Genomic DNA, 18084 nt, shown 5'->3' on the forward strand with positions numbered 1-18084 from the left:
CAAATAAGATATTGATGTAAATATACCTTGGCTGGGACAGTGCTCAGACTGTAACTAAATAAGGAACCACTGCCTTGGATATACAACCAAATCAGGAGATGTGGCTCACTGGCTTTGGCTGGATCATACACAGCTGAGAACAGAGAAATGCTAAAAGCTTTTACACTGAAAAATTAAAAGCAAACAAAAATGTTTAGGCATATGTGTTATATCAAAATGTAGTAAAAGAAATGGGTTTTCTCCATTAAGCCAAAGCTAAGCATTTTGTGTGACACTACTTCCAGATAGGAAAAATACCATTTCTACTGGGCACAATAAAATTTGGATGAATTAAAGGGTTGATTTAAGTGATCCCTTGTCTTACATATGTGCATAAACTAAGGCATGATGAAATCTTTTGGTAATTCCTTCTAGTCATGAAAATGTTTCTCTGTGTTTCTTTCTGGATAGAGATCAGAAAACAGTTATTTCACAAGAACATGGATTTCATATTGGACCACACAGTAAACCGGGAGTTAAACAAAATTTACAACATGTAGCTTTTTTTTGTATTTCTATATAAAAACATCATTTTTGTTTGTCCCTCAAATGGGGGAGGTGTCAGTTGGACATTTTGCTGCTGTTGAAGTGGATAGACTCTTGTCCACTGGACACTGAATGAGCATTTACACAAACCTTTCCAGTGATCTAGCCACATTTTAGATGTAAAAAGAATGATGAGCAGAAATATTTTTGGCTCACATTTCTGACGTTTTGTGTAGATGGTGTCTTGCTGTGGTTGCTATCTTTTGGGTTCTTGGGGGCTTTGAAAATCTCTTATTATAGCCAAAGAAGTCTAGATAATGATTCATTTGCTGCTGCTGAAAAAGAGTTGTATCTGTGCAGAGGCTAAAGTGACTTCATTCCCCTAGTGGATTTCTGTCCCCCCCTTATTTTTTTAAAATTCCTGTTGGTTTGGATATACAAGCCAAACTAAAAAATACATCAGTGATTTTTAAACCCCAGTCTGGAGGAGAAGAGCAAAGAACATGTTATAAATGGGAAAGAATAAATAGTGTTGGTAAAAACAGTTTTATGCCTGCTTCCTCATCTCCCTAAATATGCTTTTGTACAACATGTTGAAATATGGGATTGGATAGTGATGTTTTCCAGGTTCTATAGTCTCATATTGCCAGTAAAAAAAAAAAAAAAAATCAAAACCCAACAAAACAAACCAACCAAGAAAAAAATCCAAAAAAGCCCCAAAACCCATCACTACCAAAAAACAATAAAACAAAAGCCAACCCCTCCCCCCCCCCCAAAAAAAAATCAACCAACCCCCCTAATCCTGTCAATTTTAGTCTTTTTGCAATTATCATTTGTGATGTGGAAATTCAGGCTTGTGCCATTATTTCTTCATTCTATGAGTGAAAATGAAAGGCTCAGGTATTCTCCAATCTCATGATTTGCAAAGATTACTGAAATAAAGATGACACTTCATGCTGACAGTACCTTTGACACAACTTCCTGCTCCATGAATCACTTCCAGTTTTCTCTGGTTTAGTCATTATTCACCAAAGAGCTCTCCCTCAGAATCAGTAGCTCAGCTGTGAGCTGAGCTGGTTTTGGGTTTGCCTTTCCTGAGGTTCAAGCTCTTTTGATTGCACACACCACACACACAGTGCAAATCTCCTTCTGGGCAGGATTGTGGTAATGTTTCAAGAACCACATCTGGGGCAAACTTTGGTTATTCAAAAATCCCCCTAACATTTAAAGCAGCTGGAGCTCTTAATCACTTTCTTAAATGATTTTACCTAGAAAATCAAACAGAAAACCAAGAACAGAACTCCTGGTTTTGGGGCAATGTTTCACAGGGGACTATAAGATGCCATACCTCAATCAAGGAGTGGTGTAGGGTGCCCCACTATTTCATTACCTGAGTCTCTGCAGAATTTACCTTTGTCTGTCTAAGTCCAAGTTCAGCTTCATCCTCCCTTTATGGCAGAAAGACAAAGACTTTGGCCTCTTTCACCTTGTTGGTGAGTTCATAGTCCTGTTAATGTTTTTTAAGTTATGTCCTGTGGTTTTGCTAGCTAAATTTCCTAAAAAATATCTCAGAAGTGGTATTTTTAAAATTCTGAATGATTTCTGCTTTTATTATTTTTTTCCCTAGTTAGTTGAAGATATTTTACATTTTAATTTCAACAAGCACAAAATAAAATGAAATATATCTCTCTGCACTGAGTTCTGATGCTGCATTTGCTCCTATTCTACTCCCTCTGACTTGAGCTGACTAACCAGTTGTTGGCTTTGAGCCAGAGCTGTTCTGATAGATAACCAGCATCCACTCTCCCTGCCCCTGTCTCTAGCTGGTCTGCAGTGTGAGCATGTGTCTGAATTGCCAAACACACATAAATCACATCTTAGGGCCATCTTTATTACTCGCTCCTGCTTCCTTAGGAAGTGTCTCATCAATCAGTGTTTGTGAGCCCGTGTCCCTGGCATCCCCGGGCTGCTGTCAGTGCTGGAGGCAGACAGCGAGGAAAGGCAAGGGGAAAAGCCAGGAAGGAGAGCTGGTATGGATTCTGCTGATGGAGTGGAAAGAAACTGAAGCAAGTAACAGGGGTGTTGTCAGATCAGCGATGTCCTTGCAGTTTTTCCACTCTCCAAAGCTGTTGTACTTGAGATCAGCCCGAGGCAGAGCAACAGCGGTGCTGAGGAAGCAGCTGCGCTAATGGGCACTGTCCATTTCTGTGCTCTGTCCTGGGGAGCTCACTGACTAATTCCTGAATTCCCACAGCTCCTGAGAGAGCACTGCTTTACTCCTGGAGAGGCTCTTTTAACCTTGGCCAGGTGAAAACCAGAGAGTGAATGTCAGGTGCACAGCTACCTGTTAAATTGCCCAAGGGCCCACGAGAAATGCCTTTCCCCTGTTGATCTGGGCAATGTGGGGAAGCATTCTTTTTGCAGAGATGCCTGGCAGGACGAGTCTTGGTCCTGGAGTGCAGAATGTGGGTGGGAGTGGTGACTGCCTGTGTCTCATTCCCAGAGTTCACTCTCCATCTCCCCAAAATGAACAGGTTCATTGGAACAAGGGAAATACTCTTTGCCTTTTGGAAATGTTCTGGTGTGGATAGAGCCACAGAGAATTCCTCTCAGTCTGCTCTTGTATCACCTCAGGCTATGTTCTGTCAGATATTAGTAAGTCTACAGAAATTTGGGATGAGTCAGTGCTATGATGAGAGACAGTAAAAGAAAATCCATAGGGGAAGAAATATAGGAGATTTTGAGGCATTTTCACTAAATCAGGTTTCAGTCACCCCTCCTTACACTGAAGCTAACTAGCACTTTTGCTGTTAGTTATTAAGAAGACATAAAATCAATCTGGAATATTGGAAGAGCTTTCAATTATTATTTTATTTAATTTCCAATTAATTTATTGTTCCTGTTTTCTGTTCTGTTACCATGAATTGTCTGTTAAACCCTGATTACCATTGTTTTTGCAAAACATGAAGTATTACTCTTACATTTCTATTGCATGAATACTTGGGGAAATTCAGAACAATTAACTTTGGCTAGGGGAAGCACCAAAAGACTTGGAAAATCTTGGCTGATATTCTTGTGTCCAACTGAATTCATACCAAATGGAAAAATCTTTCTCTGAAATTACAGAGCTAGGTAGAGAAATCTGAGATTTTCCTTTAGGTTCTGTTCCCAATCAAGAAGTATATACAGTATTTTCAAGGTATTTTGATACTTGTCTTGATGATCTTTGCCAGAGCCCAGGAGTGCAAGAAAATGAATTTAAAAAAATATAAATGCTGTTAATTGGACAAATGACAGTTTTCAATGCTGATTTAAAGTTTGGGAAAAGAGTTAATTTTTACTTCTGGGGTTTCCCTTCTCTCTTTTGTGGCCTCCCTTCCTTTTCTAAAATTTATATTACTGAGGTGGTTTTAGCCTTTTTATCACAGATAACAAGGTGATGATGATTCAGTTGCCATGCATTTTGATAGATGAATTCCTTAGTGTTCACCCAAGTGTTTAGGGCCATCTCTAGTGTCAAAAAAAAAAATACTTACGGAGGCAGAACTTAGAGATGTACTGTGAGTGATGAGTAATGGGCATAGGATTGTTTGAATAATGACTTCTTGCTTCCTGACTCTTCTAGCACCCACATTTTAGGCATGAGAAGAGGTGTCTGAAGCCTCAGTATACGAGAGTCTTTTGGCTGGCATTTCTCTCAAAGCTTAATCTACTTTGAGTGCATTTTTCTGACTGCATTCAACATGGGAAGAGAAGCTGTGTAAGGTTTGATGTCATGTCTTATTTAATATGGGTTCAAAAACTCAGAGAAGGAATTCTGTACATGCAGAGGTTTTAATGTACAGTTCTTACCAATAATAAAATAACTAAGGTAAAAGAAAATTGATATTGAGCATGAATGTCAAACTGAAACAAAAGGTGAAAATCCACATTTTTGCATAAACTGTGCTGGGAGTTAGTAGCATCTTACTTGTTTTTGAAATTGCCATCAAGTATTTGCTGCTAAATAGGTTGGGTTCATTTTGGGGTCCATTAATTTTAGCCAATAAAAAATTTGGCTCAGGAGAAGGTGGAGGAAATAGCTTGGAAAAAATAGAAACTATGAGCAATCTGTCACTTGTTCTTACATATTAGCTGTGCATAGTCTGCATAGGAAAGTTGAAGCTAAGGAACATTTTGCTTTAATTGGGTGAAAATCTTGAGCATTTAGATGAATTGGTCTTTGTAAAATGATACAATATGTGTTTTAACATGTTTAAGGGAAATAGTTTAAAGCTATTAACTTGATTCAGTAATCCAGAATTAAGTATTATTGAAACTATGTCAGGGATTCTGGCTCTTTTATTTTTCATTGCATGCAGAGAGGCTTATGCCAGCAGAAATGGACTTTATTTTCCTGCCAGACTATCACACTGGCAATTAAAACTCAGAGACAGTACCTGAAAACAATACTAAAGGCTCAGCTTTAGCATCAGAATTAAAGAATATTTATGTGGACAGATATGCTGGAATATCTCTTCATTCTGGTTGTGCCATGTAAAATGGAGAGTGCAGTTCATCCTAAAATAGTTTTAAAATTTTCCAACCAGCCTTATGGCATAATTCTTCAAAGAAATATAATTAAAGCATGTGCACAATCTTTGTGAAGGAAAACTAAAATATAGTTTGAATGAACCCATTTCTTAACAGACTCCTGCAAAAAAAGTATCTGCCTGTGTTAGAAATGAAAACTTGTTCATTAAATAGTCTTAATCTTGGTGGTTTTTTTTCGATATAAATGATGTCTTCACCTTAAGTCTTAGTGATGCATATTTGTTGGTTTCAGTGAGACAGACTTAAGCATAGCAACCTCTGGAAGGAGAATGCAGACCTTTGGTGTCTTTTGGATTTTGTTGCTCTTTCTATTTTTGAGGGTGTTGTAATTTTTATCCCTTGTTTCAGATACCACTGGGATAAAAGAAACTGATTGTTTTCCTGTATGACAGAAGCAGTTCTGCAGCTGCTTTTGCCCATAACATTTTCAGATATAAAACTTGTGTTTCATGTTCTCTTTTAGATGTGTATGTGATTTTTATAAAAGTCAATTTATTGTCTGTATTGCACCCTCTTTTTTGCAATCAATTCTAAAGCATGCAGTGGTACAAGGACATATTTTAAATCAATGATTGATTTAAAAAATATTTGTCTCTTTAGATTTTTGAAATGTAACTGATTGCTGAATTCTACATAAAGCATGTATTATACCTGTGAGTAAAGGCAATTTTTATTTGTAAGACCTCCCACTTCATGCATAACGCTCACTAAATTGTAGTTATTGCTTTTTTGCTTTTTATTTTCTTCTGGAGGGGAAAACTAAGATTTGCAATATGAAAACATAGATTATTTTTTTTCCCTATTGCAAGGAGGGCTTCCCTCTGTGCACAGCAGTGGTGTTGCTGTCTCACTGATTGCTGAAGTTCACCAGAGTGCAGCAGGCTGTGCTCAGGGGGGATGAGGAGTGGAAGGTGCTGTGCTCAGGGGGGATGAGGAGTGGAAGGTGCTGTGCTCAGGGGGGATGAGGAGTGGAAGGTGCTGTGCTCAGGGGGGATGAGGAGTGGAAGGTGCTGTGCTCAGGGGGGATGAGGAGTGGAAGGTGCTGTGCTCAGGGAGGATGAGGAGTGGATGGTGCTGTGCTCAGGGTGGGGTGAGGAGTGGAAGGTGCTGTGCTCAGGATGAGATGAGGAGTGGAAGGTGCTGTGCTCAGGGGGATGAGGAGTGGAAGGTGCTGTGTTCAGGTGGGATGAGCAGTGGAAGGTGCTGTGTTCAGGGTGGGATGAGCAGTGGAAGGTGCTGTGCTCAGGGGGGATGAGGAGTGGAAGGTGCTGTGCTCAGGGTGGGATGAGGAGTGGAAGGTGCTGTGCTCAGGGTGGGATGGGGAGTGGAAGGTGCTGTGCTCAGGGTGGGGTGAGCAGTGGAAGGTGCTGTGTTCAGGGTGGGATGAGCAGTGGAAGGTGCTGTGCTCAGGATGAGATGAGCAGTGGAAGGTGCTGTGTTCAGGTGGGATGGGGAGTGGATGGTGCTGTGTTCAGGGGAGATGAGGAGTGGATGGTGCTGTGTTCAGGTGGGATGGGGAGTGGATGGTGCTGTGCTCAGGTGGGATGAGCAGTGGAAGGTGCTGTGTTCAGGTGGGATGAGGAGTGGAAGGTGCTGTGCTCAGGGTGGGATGAGCAGTGGAAGGTGCTGTGCTCAGGGGGGATGAGGAGTGGAAGGTGCTGTGCTCAGGTGGGATGAGCAGTGGAAGGTGCTGTGTTCAGGTGGGATGAGGAGTGGAAGGTGCTGTGCTCAGGGTGGGATGAGCAGTGGAAGGTGCTGTGCTCAGGGGGAGTGAGCAGTGGAAGGTGCTGTGCTCAGGGTGGGATGGGGAGTGGATGGTGTTGTGTTCAGGGTGGGGTGAGGAGTGGAAGGTGCTGTGTTCAGGGGGGATGAGGAGTGGAAGGTGCTGTGTTCAGGGTGGGATGGGGAGTGGAAGGTGCTGTGTTCAGGATGAGATGAGCAGTGGAAGGTGCTGTGCTCAGGATGAGATGAGGAGTGGATGGTGCTGTGTTCAGGGTGGGGTGAGGAGTGGATGGTGTTGTGCTCAGGGCTCTGGCAGTTTAATCCAGGATGTTCTTACATCATCAGCCAAAGACTTTGTGCACCTCTCACCCGTGTCCAGAGCAGCTGAAACCCTCTGGAGTCTAACGGCCAGCTCCATTAGCACAGGCCTGGGAGAGCAGCATCATGATGGGCCTGGAGTAACAAACCCCACACAAAGTGTGACAGCATCACCTCAGGCCTAGAGCCATTCCAGCATTTCACTCCTCTGGAGCAGGGACAGCTTATGCCTCCTCTGGCAGAGCTGGCCACACGTGCCCAGAGGTCAGGGAAAGAAAAATGCTCATTTCTATTTGTGACTGCCCTGGCAAACCAGCCCATCTTGCATCTTATGTGGGAAGCCAGCAAGAGTTCAATTTAGTTTCCTGCCTTAGGCAATGAGACTTGTACGTGTTTGTGGGTGAATGGGAAATGAAAGGGAGTAAAATATCAGTATTTTCAAACTCTGCTTTTGCTAATAAATAGGAAAATTTGTTGGTGATCTGAAGTTGCAGGGAAAGATTGACTTAAACTGTGTAGATAGTGTTTACACTTTCTTTAAAGTGAGATTCCCATTCCCCATGTCAGGGTTATCTTTGTGATAGCCTTTGAAAGAGTCAGAGCACTTACCAATGGATGGATGTTCACAAGTTTGACAATCTCTGCATTGATCCTACTCTTGCATGAAAATGGCTTTATCAAGCCTATAATTAGAAATGAAATAGTCTTAAATGGTTTCCACACAGCTTGTCTTTCAAAGAGGTTCCAGTTTCACATAACTTCATATAAACAGAGAATCATAAGATAGAACCAGATACCACAGTTCCTGCTTACTAATTGCCATAAAGCAGAGCCATCTGCTTTATACAAAGTCTAGGTCAAATAATCCTTCTAAACTGTGACCTTTGGGGCTCCATGGAACTCGTTCTTGATTAAATAAAACCTTCTTAGGAAGTTATTGGGAAACGTGGCGTAGATTCAGTCAGAGCAGAGAATGTGACTGATTGGATTTCTATATAATCTTAAGCAGATAGTTCTGAGTCAGTCTATCTTTTGAACTTTTTTTTTTCTTAACCACATTAATCTTTCATAAAAATTCAAGTTACAAGTGAATTATTTCAATTTTTAAAGTGATTCCTCATAAAAGTTAAATTAGATGACAAATGAATGATTTAGATGTAAATTCATGACAATTAAAGTGAAGTTTCATCTGTCTAAACCAAGCTGAGAACCTGGGCTGGGGAAGTGAGGGGCATCCTCCACTAGGTGCAGTTTCCTGACCTTGTTTGGAGGGCATGTGCACAGCACAACACGAACAGAGCAAAATAAAGATGATTGCAGCTCAATAAATACAGCAGAATACTTGTAATTCCTCGCACCTATTTCATTATGACCAAAGCTCATATCATGGATGCCTTCAAATGTGCATCTTTTTCATCATATATTTTATTTAAATATTTTAGTCATTATATGAAAATAGTTTCTGTGATTAAATAATCCGATCTTTTGCTCTGGTTTTCTTTTGGCATTTGTGACTATTATTTTTGGCTGTCTATCTTTGGCCAAGGAATTGCCAATTATTCACTGCCAGATTCAAAATAGGAGTGCTATTGCCAAAGCAAAGAATACATTATTTTGCAGTTATACAGATCTTTCCAGCTGAGGATCACAACATATTTTGTAACCACTAATGAATTTAGCCACTTACCACCCATCAAACATTCACATTCATGCCTTAGGGGTGAGAAGATAAGGTAGGGAGTGCAGCAGGATGAGATCTGCCCTTTTCTTCCAGGGGCTGGAGTAAGTTAACACTGGGGGGAGGCACCAGGATGCAGCACACAGCAGAAATGGGTTTTTCACTTGGGAGAGTATGGTCTGGCCATCCAGACAATTCCATAAAGGCTGCAGTTTCTCTGCCCAGTCCATAATATCCTGCTGCTACAGCAAACAAAGAAAAACTTGGCTGATTTTAACTTTTTTCTCACAGAAAATGTATCCATACACAGGGTGTTGCACGAATGAAATAGATTAAATGCTTTGAGGGTAAGTGGATTCTGCATCTCTGTAGCTCCCTTCTGCTTTTGGAGAAGATCCAGGGAGGAAGTCAGTCAGGAGAAGACTCAATTATCTTCATCATCATCATCTTCCTCCTCTCCTCTCAGCAGCTGGAGTGGGCAGAAGTTCTCATGCTGGCTGTGGTCTGAAGAACCACTTTGCATTCTTAGCAAAATGCTGTGAAGTACTGCAGAGAGAGTTTCTTACTGAATTAGGTGATTCCTCATATCTGAGGACTGCTGACTTCTAAATGCAACCCATCTCTGTAAATGTCCCTCCAGCATCAGCATCATAACCCTGAACATTCTCCCCAGACTGTGGCATTTTCTCACCTTTGAACATCCTTGTTAGGATTGCCACAGCAGCCAAGCCCTGCACTCCACATTTCTGGTGATGTTCATTCAAGTAATGGTCATTTCTTTCCCATCTGCAGAGGATGATGGGTGCCCTCCAAGTCCTGAAGGGATATTGTTTTTAGGAAAGTGTTCCTCAGGTTCTAGGCTGTGTTAATTGTTTGTAGCCCAGCCTAAAGGTGTGATGAGAGTCTACCTTTCTCTGCTCTCAGATGCTGCAGAGTCTGGTATGGCTGGTGAAAAAATGGACCTTTCTTGGTTGTTAAATTAAAAGTTCCTCATTGCTGTACATTTTTTGAATTGCCAGAGATACAGTGGTAATCACCTCACATACACCTGATCAATTTATGTAAAACACTGAATATATTAAGAGGCCATTAAGTGCAGAATTTTACTGGATTGGACTGTCTGTGTCATTTTATTAAAGAAAGGCATCTTAAACTTGATATCTAATATAGGCTGTGAGCAGAGCAGCAGTTGGGGGCAAACAGAGGCTGTTTTCCTTGAAATTCAAAGTGCAGTAGCTCAAAGAACCATCTGTATGCATTTAGGGAACTTGAAATTACCTGGATGCCTGGAAATTTTCTTGTAATTATCTCAGAAAAGAATTATGATATATCACAGATAATTCTCTAGCTCTTTCATTCCTACTTTGATAAAATGCACTAAAAATCTCTTGCTTATTTTATTCCTTGCTGGGATTAAAAAATCCCATGAAGAAACAAATAAAATATCATTCTTTGAAAGATCTGATTGGAAAGTGAGTATATGTTTTAAAGATTGCACGTTTTTAAGACAAACAAGGGAGGGCTGAAATTTACTACAACAGCTTCACTGAAAATTATTCCATCACTCTGATCAAAGGCAGGAAAAAATCACAGAAACATTTGGAAGAGGCAGCAGTGCCAGAGCATGATTTTAGCTATTTTGGGAAAGCAGCTGCTTCTCTCTGACATGGACTTAAAATGTAGGATATTCTGTAAGGTGGATTGGCTCATTCAGATCGTTCCCTACAGCGACTTTTTCATGGGAACATTGACTAGCATTGTTTTTTGGGAGAAGCATTTATTTTGAGCTAAAGAGAAACGTTTCTCCTATGCAGTTACACAACTGCTAAATAGAATTTGACTTTAACCCCTATTATCCAAATACTCAGGGTAGAATGGCAAGAGTAACATAGGAACAAGAATTTATTTTATACTGATACTTTGATTTTGTGTAACTAAAGAGATGCAGAAGTCTAAATTGGCAGTGCAAGCCAATGCTGAGCAGTCACTGCTACTTTAAAAACCTCCCTTTAGTTACAGAGAAGAAACAAAGCTGAACAGAATGTCCCCAGATTACTATCTGCAAATTCCAGAAATAGGAAAATTGGATAAGCCCTGGTTATTGGACATTCTTCATTTCTCTTGGCTTAACGTTTGTTCTGGCAACTCCAAATGATAGGGATGATCTTCTCCCATCCTTCCTGGATCTCAGAGTCATGGGAATCACAGCTGGTTTCAGCACAGACCCCTGCATTAGAACTTTCTGTGCTTGACAGGCTGCATTTGGCAGCACGAGAGTAATATGCTTGCTTTATTTGATTTTGCATTTGATTGATTGCTTTTAATAGAATTTATTTTCTTTCTTGTGGTTTATTTGTAGTTCTTGCTGATGGCAGCAATATCAATCTGTACCTCTTGTCTTCTATGGCCAGTTTCTATAATTTTCGAAATAATTTTTGAATGAAGGCAGATTGCTGCATCTTGTTTAGGTTGGATGCTATATCAATTTTTGATTTCTAGCACTACTGGAGAATATGATAAAATATTGTAGCCGGTTCAGGATACAGTTGCAGACAGAAGGCTTCAGAGTCTTTATGATTTACTCTGTGTTTTGTGATGTGACAGGATAATGCTGTAAAGATTCTGGCATTTTGTTTCATAACATTCTTCCAGTGGCAAGTGTTAAGTATTTTTCTCTAATGGAAAATTTTCATCTTCATACTCCTTTTCCTTGTTTCCTCTTGGCCCCTCTTCCCCATTTCTATTAAGAATCAGGGTCCCAGATATAATTCTGACTGCAAGATTCCTGTCCACAGTAGCAGGAATCTGAGTGCAACCTTTAGTGTTTCAAACAGTCTGATTTCTTCCTTCTTTTGGCAACATTCTTTGACTTCCTGTCTAGCCAGAATAGGAGGTTTTTTCCTACTGGTGCTCTTGAAGAGTCCAAAGATATTGTCCTGAGTGACTTTGTGATTTCATTGGTTGGACTCGAGGCAGGAGCTGAATTTCTGCACCTCAGAAATTCTGCACATCAGTGCAAGGAGGGTGCTGCAGGGTGCTCACCAACAGGAGGTACCAGAGAACAGAGCTCTGGACCTGCTGACCCAGCTGAACAGGGTAAGAGAAATTCCCCCTGAATACTGAGGTATCACTGTAGAAATATGCAAAACTGGGTGAAATTGGTATGAAAGATATTTCCTGTAGAGCAAGACTGGATTGTTAAGAGGCTAATTGGAACTGTGGAGGTTGAACTGCAGCCATGGCTTTTTCAAAAGTTGTGTTGCCTTAATAATATATGTGCATGTGTCTCTGCCTGGCATTGGGAGAAGGAAGAAAAAGGTGTTTCTTGAACTGAATTAAAAATCTACCTGTGAGCACTGGGGTTTGTGATGGAAAGGATTCAAATCCAAGCTGCACATCTTCTTCCATTATTAAGTTCTCACTGTTATGTTCTGGTCTAGATCTCATAGCCTGGTATTCAATAGAGAATTCTGTGGCTGAACCTCAGGTATTTTATTTCTTAAATAGCTCCAGGATCTTTGACATCATAATGTCTTTCACATATCTCCTTACTTGAGTTTGACTAGATCAAAAATATCTTGAATATTTTGTTTGATCTAAATTCCCAGATGTTCCCATTGCAGGTTAAAAGCAGAGCTGTATGTCAGCAATGCTTATTTCTTTAACCTGGCCTTTCTGTGCTCTTCCAAACAAATACTGGTTGTGTGCCAGGAACACAAGTGGGTCAATCAGTTAATTAAAAGCAATGCTGGTCAGGTGGTGAGGCAAATGAGAAAGCAATTTCTGCTTCACTGGAAAGGGAGGCTGTGTTGAACATTTCTGAAGAGAGGAAAGAAGGGGAGTCCTCTAGGCAACCTGTGAACCTTGGAGTAGTGACCCCATAGCAATGCAGGAAACACAGAACAAGGCTGATAGAAGCAGTGAGTTCAGTATCCTGTATTGCATACATGTATTCATATATACCTTTAACAAACTCCAAAAATGATTCAGAAAATCTTTATTTTACTTAGCAGAGATGCCACATATGTCACTCTATGGGAGATGATAAGAGAAATAAAAAAATCTTATTCATATGGCCCTGTTTTATCACTGAATCCCAGTGAAATTAAGGCACTTATCAAAGATCCCTAAATGGATACCATTAACAAAGCACAGAGCACTATTGCTTGTCTGTAATCTCTCAAGAACTTTTGTTTGACTTCAAAATCTGTCTTTTACCTCTCTGCCAACTCTCCTACCCATGAAATGCTGCTGCTGGTTCTGTGTGAATGTCTCCTATGGGGAATTTTTGCAAATAGGTATTGGAGGTTTTTTGGATGTTCATGCTACAGCTTTATTTGTTCTAATTATATCTGACATTTCACAAGCTGCACATTCTTATTTGATGGGCAAAACATCAAAAATAATTAGGCCAAATGATCACACAAAGCCCAGCAGAAAGCTTTTTTTCAGGGCATGTTAGCTGGTTTTTATTAATAATTATCCTCATTAAACTTCACCACTGTCACCTGTCTCATTGCCTGCTCATTGTTATGGAGCTCCTAAGCTCAGGTGAGGATTTGAATTTCCCTGTGAGATGAGCAATGTTTACATTTAAAAAAAATAATTATTTGTTCAAATCTAACTCACTTCTTCCTTCCAGCCCCTCTTGTTTCTGATAGGAAACAGCTTTAGGTATTCCACGGTGCCAGGAGAGGTCACTCTTTCTCTTTTGTCCTGCCTGGTTCAGGCTCTTGTTTCATCAGGGATTCTTTCTTTCTTGAGTGAATTGGCACTTTCCTTAAGCTACTGTTTGGATGCTGTCTGACACACTCAAAGAGCCCTGGAAGGATTAGTACCATTTGCCTGATATCTATATGAAAAACTCTTCAAGAATTTTTTGGCAAATGGAATTGTATCTCCAGGTTTACATCAACCAGCTGGTACAATTATAACCAAAGCCCAGAATTCTCTTTGGTTCTGTTGCAGAACTATAAATGGAGGTTTTAAAAAGCATAAACTAGTGAATATACCATTTAATTGAATGGAATGTGTTTAAAATTCATGTATGAGTGATAGAATCTTCTGTGGTGTCCAACACAGGAATAATAATCTTAGTAGAAATTGGTAAGAATTGTCCAACTAACTTCAATTTGAACAAACCTAAGCCAAACCCAAGTCCTCAATAAAATCTCATTTTAAAATTTGTTAAAAAAAGTACTCATGACTGAGTTTTCACTAAAACAAAAGCTAAAACAAAAACCAAAACAAAACCAAAAATCCTCATGATATAGTCCCTGATTAACAATCTGAGCAGGTATAAAAAAAGAAAACATGTTGATAATTTGTTTCAAACATTTCTTTCATCCCTAAATAAAATAAAATTCAGTGTCTTGGATGAAATACCATCATACCCAGTCCCTCATGCCCCAGTTCAAACCTAAATTGAACCAACATCTCACATTAAAATAAAAGTGATCAATTTCCCTGCCCTTTATTTTTTGGTCCCATTTTTACACTTCTACATCTCTGGTGGTACAGAAGCAGGGGAAAAGCATCAACAACCCTGAAGCAGACCGCTGTAAAACTGGCTAGTGACACAGGATTGCCTGATTTCTGCAATGCCCCCAAACCAGACTGTCTCCTGAGGTTACTTAGCTTTGCAGATTTAGGAAATTTAGAATTGCATCCAAATGACAGAGCTCATATCAACACTCAGCAGCATTTATGAGATGTGACTCTTCCTGATTGAGTGTATATATTTTTTTATATATACAAGGGAATAGGGTAACAGAACCCAGTGGAAAACATCTCTGAATTGGTGTCCAAAAACTTCTTTGGCACCTTCTTACCTAAATAGGTAGGATTCAAAAATAAAGGAAGATTAGATTATTTTTTTTAAAAGAATTTTCTACATTTTTACTCTACTACATTTCCACTAGTTTTCTAGTAGTTTTTTTTCAGGTTTTTTTTCATAGTTGCTCCTCAAGAGTGCCAGCTTTTGTGCCATGAGGTCTTCTGTCACCAGCTGGATATGATGGTGCTGAGAGCTGCTGGGAGTGCACGATGTCAGCCACAGGACACTGGTGTGGTGAGTGTGTCTAAGCACCTGCCTCTTAGGTCCTGCCTGATGGAAGACATTAAAATGATGGAAAAGGATTTTAGAGCACACAGAAATGTGCATGAATCGTTCTTGAATTTGAATCCTTTGGGGAAAGGATGGCAGAAATAATAAATAACAAGGCCATTCTCCTCTCTCCATGCCCCCATGCTGTTGTCAAGGGGGCAGATTATCAGAAGAAAATTGAATGTACTCCATCAAGCCAAGTTCCTGGCAAACTGGATCTGTGGTGAAGCTGTCTCCACCAGACATGTGAACAACGGGAGATGTCCCCTTGAGCTCACAAATATCTGCTCCCTACTCAACAGGCAGGCTCCTCATCACAACAAGCACAGTGCCTCTATTGTTATATCTCTCACTCTCTATGGAAATACATGTTCAGCTTGAGAGTGACAATAACTCTGCACAGAGTGCATGTTTGAGCAGTGACCTGGCTTCTCTGCTACCCCTTTGGTGACTTGTAACTCCTGCTTTACTGCTACGGGAAACAGAATCATAGACTATGCTCAGTTGGAAGGGACCCCAAGAATCACCAAAATCCACTCCTGGCCCTGCACAAGACCATCCCCAAGAGTCACACCATGTGCCTGAGAGCATTGTCCAAATGTTTCTTGCATGGGCTTGGTGCTGTGACCATTTCCCTGGGGAGCCTGTTCCAGTGCCTGTCCACTCTCTGGGTGAGAAACATCTCGCTGATATCCAGCCAAAATCTGTCCTGACTCAGCCTTGTGCTGTTTGCTCAGGTCCTGTCTCTGGTAACCAGAGAGAACAGATTGAATAACTACTTTGTGGCCAGATCTTTCCAAATCATGTTCCTCTATTCCCTGAGACATGGAGGAACATATTCAGGTTTAAGTTAGAGTAGAAGCTGTGCATTAAAGAAAATTACCAGAGAAGAATCTGTTTTTCAATAAATTTCAAATTGTATTGTTGAAAAGCCTGCCCTTTAGTTTCTAGGTAGAATTGATGAAAATAAACCACCTATCCTAATGGAGAAACTGTCAGAATATCATAACTTTCCTAATGCAGAAAGTGATTTGTAGCCTATCTTTAGTAAATTTGTTTCTGAAGTTTAATGAGGTTCCTCTTTACTGTATTTCTTTCTGCATTACTTCAGAAAATCTGCTAAGGAGGTACTTTCAGTATTGTTTAAACTGATTCTGTTTTTCCTGCAGTACTGAGGACAGGTTTGAGGGATTAGGGCAGTTAAAAGAGAAGGAAAGAGAGGTTTTAATTGAGCCATTTTCTGCTCATTTCAATGTATTTGCTCATGCAATTTGATTTCTTTGTTCACATCATTTACTTTTCAATATTAGAACATGTTAGTCATCTTTATGTGTGTGGTATCTTTCAGTTTGGGGGGGGGAATTGTGAAGTATATGTATCTTTGTTTTTGTCATGTTTCAAAATATCTGCACCGTTGTAAGTCATCCAGGCAGTGAATTCTCTCCAAGGAGAAATCTTACACTTCCTTAGCATGGGGTGCTGTGGATTCTCTTTGTCTTTTAAGGAACATTTTAACCTTCCATGGGTGCAGTTCAGGGAAAGGTTCAGGCCTGGAGTCAGAATGTTTCTTCCCATTGCCTCCTCTCCTTCCTTGGCCCTACCCCGGCCCCTGCTGCCAGCAGGCAGCTCCTGTCTAGGTCCAGGTGCTCAGAGCTGTTGTGCAAAGGCCTAACCTTGTACATTTGCTTGTTAAAAGGGAGGATTTGTGCTGCAAGAAAAGTCAGACTGACACGTACAGCAAACCAAGTATTGCTTCAGCCCTTGTCTGTGGCATTGCCTCTGGCTGCTTCCCTCCTCTGGCAGTCTGGAATATAGGGAAAATATTTAAATAAACTGGCTAGCCATTCAGCTAATCTATCAGTGGCTCCAAGTTGCAAAGGTGCTAACATGAACACTGCCTTTAGATGCATGAGACACATTTAAATTAGATTTAAATTGAAGTATTAGCTTCTTCATTTGAGACTAGACCAAACATAGAGAGTCCTACAGAGTGTGTAGGGATGTAACTGCACCAGGGTCACACACCTGGGACCTTGTTCCAGCTCCTGGGATATCCACAAGCACTTTGGTCTGGATTCTCAGGTGGGAACATGATGTAATAGACAGGATTCACAGTCATTTGCAGTGTAAAGAACCCTGATGTAAAACTCATCAGAAATAAGATGTTTTTTGGGGAGTCAGTTAATTTCCCGCCCCCCCCTCCCCGCCCCCTGCTGATGCTTTTTGTTATTCATACCCTACCCTGCACCCCACAAATGACGACAATAAAAAAATATAAACCAAACCCTACCATGTTTATTGCTAATTGGAATAAAACCTGAAATATTTTGGGAAGCAGAATCTCCAAAAAAAATACCTCCACAAAGCATGATAGCATAAGGTAACAAAACTCAACTTCCAAATTTAAGTGTTCCATTTTATTTCCCTTTAGCTGGTTTCACTTTATATTATAACAAAATACAAAATTTTGGTAATTTTGGAAAATTTGATAATAACATCAAAATGATGGCCCAGCCAGGTACCATTCCTAAATCAATACTAGTGTTTCAGCTTCTGAAAGAACCTTCATTTGGGTTTTGCATCAATACAAAGCACTGCTACATTTAAATATGAATACCAAATTCACAAAATTATGGTTCCTCGTGTATTTTTGTCTGCTAAGTTTTGAGTTACAAATTAACAAAGAAACTACACCTACCTAGTGTGATACAGATTTTATCATAACTTGTGAAAACATTTAAACATCAGCATCTTTAACAACAGAACTAATATTGTAGTGCTTTGAAGTTCTCTGAAGAGAGAAACTATTTACATGGCAATAGAACAAATATGTCTTTAAAAGCTTGAAGTACTTTGTGACTATAGTCCAGAACACTCAGATTCTTAAATAAAACCCCCAGGGATTTAAATAACACTACAACAGGGTGGTCTTTCACAATTTGGTTTCCCTCTTCTTTTGCTTCTCAGAGAATTCCATTTAAAGAGTATTTAATTGAGGACATTTTCTTTACTGCATTTTTCCTTTTCTCTTTTTAAAGGTTTAGAGCTTTCTTCTAAGTGTTTTAACTTGTAATCAAGAAATGTGTCAGGTCTGTTGCCAATTAGTGTAGCTCATGTGAAAATGGATTGAGTCTTGGGAAAG

At 40.1% G+C, this 18084-nt stretch overlaps 1 long non-coding RNA gene across 2 annotated transcripts in view; it reads left to right on the forward strand.

The window, feature by feature from the left end:
• LOC111933226 (uncharacterized) overlaps nucleotides 1-18084 on the forward strand; it is a 144458-nt gene that overhangs the window by 80013 nt on the left and 46361 nt on the right. The gene's annotated exons all lie outside the window — the stretch shown is intronic.

This window comes from Cyanistes caeruleus, chromosome 10, assembly GCF_971803275.1.
Source record: "Cyanistes caeruleus chromosome 10, bCyaCae1.hap1.1, whole genome shotgun sequence".
Classification (NCBI taxonomy): Eukaryota; Metazoa; Chordata; class Aves; order Passeriformes; family Paridae; genus Cyanistes; species Cyanistes caeruleus.